Here is a 6,892-nt window from a genome sequence, read left to right on the forward strand (position 1 = left end):
TTTATTTTTACATTCTCTAAAAATTCGGCCAAAATGGATGTTAAGAAAATTTCCTCGTCAATTTAGGGAGGCCCAGAAAGTGTCCGATTTGAATTGAATCTTAGAATGTGACAATTCGTTGGATAGGTAACACTACTACAAAAATGGGCTTATATAGCGCTTTTTTTTGGCTTTAGGTAGCGCTTTTGAAGCGCTATTGTAAATGGCGCTGGTAAAGGTAATATAGCGCTTTTTTTTCTGTATAAAGCGCTAGCTATAGCAGGGTTTATATAGCGCTTTATGTCAAAAAGTGCTAGCAAAGGTTATCCTTAAACAGCGCTTTCAAAAATAAACGTCATCTAAGACAAGTTTAAAAACATCGTTTTTGTTTTAAAAGCGCTATGTAACAATAGGTTTAGATAACGCTTTATAAAGGAAAAAAAACGCTAGGAAAAGCATTTATTTTATTTTATTTTTGTCAAAAAAAATTCCTTTCCAGATAGCGTTTTTTATATTAATTTAAAGTAATATATATATATATATATATATATATATATATATATAAAGTCTGAAATTTAAAGGGAAATGTATATAATTTAGGCACATTATAATTGAGACTATTATTTATCGAATAAAAAATAACCATACCATAAAAAATGTATGTATATATAGCATAAAAGTCAGAAATGTATAGCCTCTAATATGGTAACATGGATATCTCAAAGAGTTACAACTAATTAGTTGACATAAAGATCAAAATCTTCTATGGTATCATGCAGTCTTCATCTATCTTCTTGGTCTTCTCAACATTTTTATCCAAAACAAGCACGCAAATCATCATTCATTTCCAAATTTCGTTCACTCTCCTCCACCTGAATATATACCAGAAAACGCCATTAAGCAATAACGCTATATTATATTAGAGATAAATTCAAAGTACTACTGATCATGAGTAGAAATTAAAGCAAGATTATAAATTAAAACAACTACGTACCACTTCTAGCAAATATATTTAGAAACATTAAACTCACCTTATTATAAAAAAAAATCATATAACTTTTAGGCTGATCATGAACCGACACCATTCTTCTTAGATTTCTATTAGTTTATCTTTTGAGTATGTCACACACTTGAAACCATCAATGTACTGTATATATTATAACATTAAAAATAACCATGTTACTTAATAAACTTAATTATACATAGATATTATACTTTAATATAAAAAAACATACCAACTTTGGAATCTCATTTAGTTTTGAAATGAGAATATCTTTCATAAACCTCATCACAAAGTACCCGCAATCTATACCATTTTCTTGGCAAGGACACTACAAAAAATAAAATAATAAGTAATTGTATAAGTTAGTTTATTTGGTATGCCATGTAGAAGTCACGATGGATGATTATGGAATTGATTAGTAGGTTATACAAAAGGCATATGCATAGTGTATATCATATTATCACATCATTCAATTAGTTTATTAGAAAATAATTCTAGTCACACACAAAAAGTGTTATTGTTTATATATATAAAAAAAAAATTTGAACCAAAAGAAAAATTATTCATCTTACTAGTTGTGTAGAGTTTAATTAAACCCAAAATCTTTAATAAACAATTGTCAAATTTCAGTAATTATTCATCAAACAAAAATTTTGAATTTTCGATTGTCAAATTCATCCTAATCACTAACAGTGAAGTCTTAAATTTAGTTTGAACCTTGAAAACCTAAAATATCCAGATGAAAATATGAAAAAATTAAAGAATATTTGAGTTAAATTGAGGTAAGGAAAGAATGAAGATGGTACCTGAGATGAAGAATTGAGTATTGAAAAAGCTGTAACCGGTCGACGGCAGCGACGATATGATGCACCGCAATTAAGAGTGAGATAGAGGTTGTTGTTCTGGAATGAATCGAAAGAGACGGTTATGGTTATGGAATAGATCGAAGGAAGCGAGTGATGGTGATGAATAAATTGATAGATATAGGTGGTTGGTGATGAATGAATCAATAGAGGTGGTGGTTCTGGACTGAATTTCCTGCACACGATCTAATGAAAGTTTTGAGTAAAGTAGTTTTGGGTTATGTTATTAATTGCTTTAAAAAATACTTTTAATGAAAATTATGTTATAGTTTTTATTTTATCTTTAGGATGCATTAAAATAGGGATTTCCATTAAAATTGGGATTCTTTGTTACTTTTGAGTATATAACAAAAAGAAGTTACGCTTTGTTGTTAGTGTATAAAGCGTTTTTTTTTGTGTAACAAAAAAAAGCATTTTTTTTCTCAAATATAAATAAAAAAACAAAAAACGCAAACTTCATGAAAATTATGTTATAGTTTTTATTTTATCTTTAGGATGCATTAAAATAGGGATTTCCATTAAAATTGGGATTCTTTGTTACTTTTGAGTATATAACAAAAAGAAGTTACGCTTTGTTGTTAGTGTATAAAGCGTTTTTTTTTTTCAAATATAAATAAAAAAACAAAAAACGCAACGTGCAAAGTAGGATTTATGGAAAAGTAGGATTTAGTGGGACCAGGATATTTGATTTGATTATTTAGTTTGGATTTGTTTTTTGGGAAAAAGTTTAGATTTGTTTTTTTTTAAAAGTTTAGATTTAGTTTGTTATATATAATATACATAACAAAGGTTTGTTATATATATGATAAAAGAATTAAAAAAGGTTTGTACCAAATTTTTTTTAAAAAAAAAGGTGTGCTTTGTTACTGCAATCCATTTTTCATTTTTTTTTAAAGATGCAATCCATTTTTCATAAAAATTCAAAAAAAATTTGAAATATGCTATGCAGGGGACCTGTTAGTTAATGTACATTAAATCAGTTAATAAAATGGCGCTTTATTTAACCTATAAGCGCTATCTTTCTCAAGTATACAATAGCGCTTTTTTTAACCTATAGGCGCTATTTAAGGTTGATTTATATATAGCGCTTTTCATAAAAAGTGCCATATACGATTAATCTTGTTTTTTATTTAAATAACTATTATTTTTATTTAGCCAATACTGACGCTTTCAATACAAAGCGCTATATATACTTAAAATGATAGATAGCGCTTTTTCAAAAAAGCGCTAGCTAAGACCTCCGTGTTTTAATTTATAGCGCTTTAGTGTTAAAAGCGCTATTTATGAGGCGCTATATTTTCCCAATTTTGTAGTAGTGTAAACAACATATCTACGACTTCCATGGTTTATTTTTACATTCTCTAACAATTCGGCCAAAATGGATGTTAAGAAAATTTCCTCGTCAATTTAGGGAGGCTCAGAAAGTGGCCGATTTAAATTGAATCTTAGCATGTGACAATTCGTTGGATAGGAAAACCGACTTCCATTGTTTATTTTTACATTCTTTAAAAATTCGGCCAAAATGGATGTTAAGAAAATTTCCTCGTCATTTTAGGGAGGCCCAGAAAGTGGCCGGTTTTAATTGAATCTTAGAATGTGACAATTCGTTGGATAGGTAAACAACATATCTACGACTTCCATGGTTTATTTTTACATTCTCTAAAAATTCGGCCAAAATGGATGTTAAGAAAATTTCCTCGTCAATTTAGGGAGGCCCAGAAAGTGTCCGATTTGAATTGAATCTTAGAATGTGACAATTCGTTGGATAGGTAAACAACATATCTACGACTTCCATGGTTTATTTTTACATTCTCTAACAATTTGGCCAAAGTGGATGTTAAGAAAATTTCCTCGTCAATTTAGGGAGGCTCAGAAAGTGGCCGATTTGAATTGAATCTTAGCATGTGACAATTCGTTGGATAGGTAAACAACTTATCTACGACTTCCATGGTTTATTTATACATTCTCTAACAATTCGGCCAAAATGGATGTTAAGAAAATTTCCTCGTCAATTTAGGGAGGCTCAGAAAGTGGCCGATTTGAATTGAATCATAGCATGTGACAATTCGTTGGATAGGTAAACAACATAGCTACGACTTCCATGGTTTATTTTTACATTCTCTAAAAATTCGGCCAAAATGGATGTTAAGAAAATTTCCTCGTCAATTTAGGGAGGCTCAGAAAGTGGCCGATTTGAATTGAATCTTAGCATGTGACAATTCGTTGGATAGGTAAACAACATAGCTACGACTTCCATGGTTTATTTTTACATTCTCTAAAAATTCGGCCAAAATGGATGTTAAGAAAATTTCCTCGTCAATTTAGGGAGGCCCAGAAAGTGGCCGATTTGAATTGAAACTTAGCATGTGACAATTCGTTGGATAGGTAAACAACATATCTACGACTTCCATGGTTTATTTTTACATTCTCTAACAATTCGGCCAAAATGGATGTTAAGAAAATTTCCTCGTCAATTTAGGGAGGCTCAGAAAGTGGCCGATTTGAATTGAAACTTAGCATGTGACAATTCGTTGGATAGGTAAACAACATATCTACGACTTCCATGGTTTATTTTTACATTCTATAACAATTCGGCCAAAATGGATGTTAAGAAAATTTCCTCGTCAATTTAGGGAGGCTCAGAAAGTGGCCGATTTAAATTGAATCTTAGCATGTGACAATTCGTTGGATAGGTAAACAACATAGCTACGACTTCCATGGTTTATTTTTACATTCTCTAAAAATTCGGCCAAAATGGATGTTAAGAAAAGTTCCTCGTCAATTTAGGGAGGCCCAGAAAATGGCCGATTTTAATTGAATCTTAGAATGTGACAATTCGTTGGATAGGTAAACAACATATCTACGACTTCCATGGTTTATTTTTACATTCTCTTAAAATTCGGCCAAAATGGATGTTAAGAAAATTTCCTCGTCAATTTAGGGAGGCCCAGAAAGTGTCCGATTTGAATTGAATCTTAGAATGTGACAATTCGTTGGATAGGTAAACAACATATCTACGACTTCCATGGTTTATTTTTACATTCTCTAACAATTTGGCCAAAGTGGATGTTAAGAAAATTTCCTCGTCAATTTAGGGAGGCTCAGAAAGTGGCCGATTTGAATTGAATCTTAGCATGTGACAATTCGTTGGATAGGTAAACAACTTATCTACGACTTCCATGGTTTATTTATACATTCTCTAACAATTCGGCCAAAATGGATGTTAAGAAAATTTCCTCGTCAATTTAGGGAGGCTCAGAAAGTGGCCGATTTGAATTGAATCATAGCATGTGACAATTCGTTGGATAGGTAAACAACATAGCTACGACTTCCATGGTTTATTTTTACATTCTCTAAAAATTCGGCCAAAATGGATGTTAAGAAAATTTCCTCGTCAATTTAGGGAGGCTCAGAAAGTGGCCGATTTGAATTGAATCTTAGCATGTGACAATTCGTTGGATAGGTAAACAACATAGCTACGACTTCCATGGTTTATTTTTACATTCTCTAAAAATTCGGCCAAAATGGATGTTAAGAAAATTTCCTCGTCAATTTAGGGAGGCCCAGAAAGTGGCCGATTTGAATTGAAACTTAGCATGTGACAATTCGTTGGATAGGTAAACAACATATCTACGACTTCCATGGTTTATTTTTACATTCTCTAACAATTCGGCCAAAATGGATGTTAAGAAAATTTCCTCGTCAATTTAGGGAGGCTCAGAAAGTGGCCGATTTGAATTGAAACTTAGCATGTGACAATTCGTTGGATAGGTAAACAACATATCTACGACTTCCATGGTTTATTTTTACATTCTATAACAATTCGGCCAAAATGGATGTTAAGAAAATTTCCTCGTCAATTTAGGGAGGCTCAGAAAGTGGCCGATTTAAATTGAATCTTAGCATGTGACAATTCGTTGGATAGGTAAACAACATAGCTACGACTTCCATGGTTTATTTTTACATTCTCTAAAAATTCGGCCAAAATGGATGTTAAGAAAAGTTCCTCGTCAATTTAGGGAGGCCCAGAAAATGGCCGATTTTAATTGAATCTTAGAATGTGACAATTCGTTGGATAGGTAAACAACATATCTACGACTTCCATGGTTTATTTTTACATTCTCTTAAAATTCGGCCAAAATGGATGTTAAGAAAATTTCCTCGTGAATTTACGGAGGCACAGAAAGTGGCCGATTTGGTTTGAATCTTAGCTAGTGATAATTCGTTGGATAGGTAAACAACATAGGTACGACTTCCATGGTTTTTTTTTTACATTCTCCAAAAATTCGGCCAAAATGGATATTAAGAAAATTTCCTCGTCAATTTAGGGAGGCCCGGAAAGTGGCCGATTTGAATTGAATCTTAGAATGTGACAATTCGTTGGATAGGTAAACAACATAGCTACGACTTCCATGGTTTATTTTTACATTCTCTAAAAATTCGGCCAAAATGGATGTTAAGAAAATTTCCTCGTCAATTTAGGGAGGCCCAGAAAGTGTCCGATTTGAATTGAATCTTAGAATGTGACAATTCGTTGGATAGGTAAACAACATATCTACGACTTCCATGGTTTATTTTTACATTCTCTAACAATTCGGCCAAAATGGATGTTAAGAAAATTTCCTCGTCAATTTAGGGAGGCTCAGAAAGTGGCCGATTTAAATTGAATCTTAGCATGTGACAATTCGTTGGATAGGTAAACAACATAGCTACGACTTCCATGGTTTATTTTTACATTCTCTAAAAATTCGGCCAAAATGGATGTTAAGAAAAGTTCCTCGTCAATTTAGGGAGGCCCAGAAAATGGCCGATTTTAATTGAATCTTAGAATGTGACAATTCGTTGGATAGGTAAACAACATATCTACGACTTCCATGGTTTATTTTTACATTCTCTTAAAATTCGGCCAAAATGGATGTTAAGAAAATTTCCTCGTGAATTTACGGAGGCACAGAAAGTGGCCGATTTGGTTTGAATCTTAGCTAGTGATAATTCGTTGGATAGGTAAACAACATAGGTACGACTTCCATGGTTTTTTTTTACATTC

General features: G+C 32.1%; 1 long non-coding RNA gene across 1 annotated transcript; it reads right to left on the reverse strand.

Annotated features, from left to right (window-relative positions):
• Positions 1 to 630: 630 nt before the first annotated feature.
• LOC146934854 (uncharacterized) lies at positions 631 to 1,885 on the reverse strand. The gene is made up of 4 exons (XR_015033048.1): positions 1,789 to 1,885; positions 1,215 to 1,310; positions 1,011 to 1,126; positions 631 to 851 (listed from the first exon to the last, which is right to left on the reverse strand). It is a non-coding gene; the product is annotated as an uncharacterized LOC146934854 (long non-coding RNA).
• Positions 1,886 to 6,892: the final 5,007 nt, after the last annotated feature.

Source organism: Medicago sativa, chromosome 3, assembly GCF_051527215.1.
Source record: "Medicago sativa cultivar Bolivia chromosome 3, Bolivia_mono, whole genome shotgun sequence".
NCBI lineage: Eukaryota > Viridiplantae > Streptophyta > Magnoliopsida > Fabales > Fabaceae > Medicago > Medicago sativa.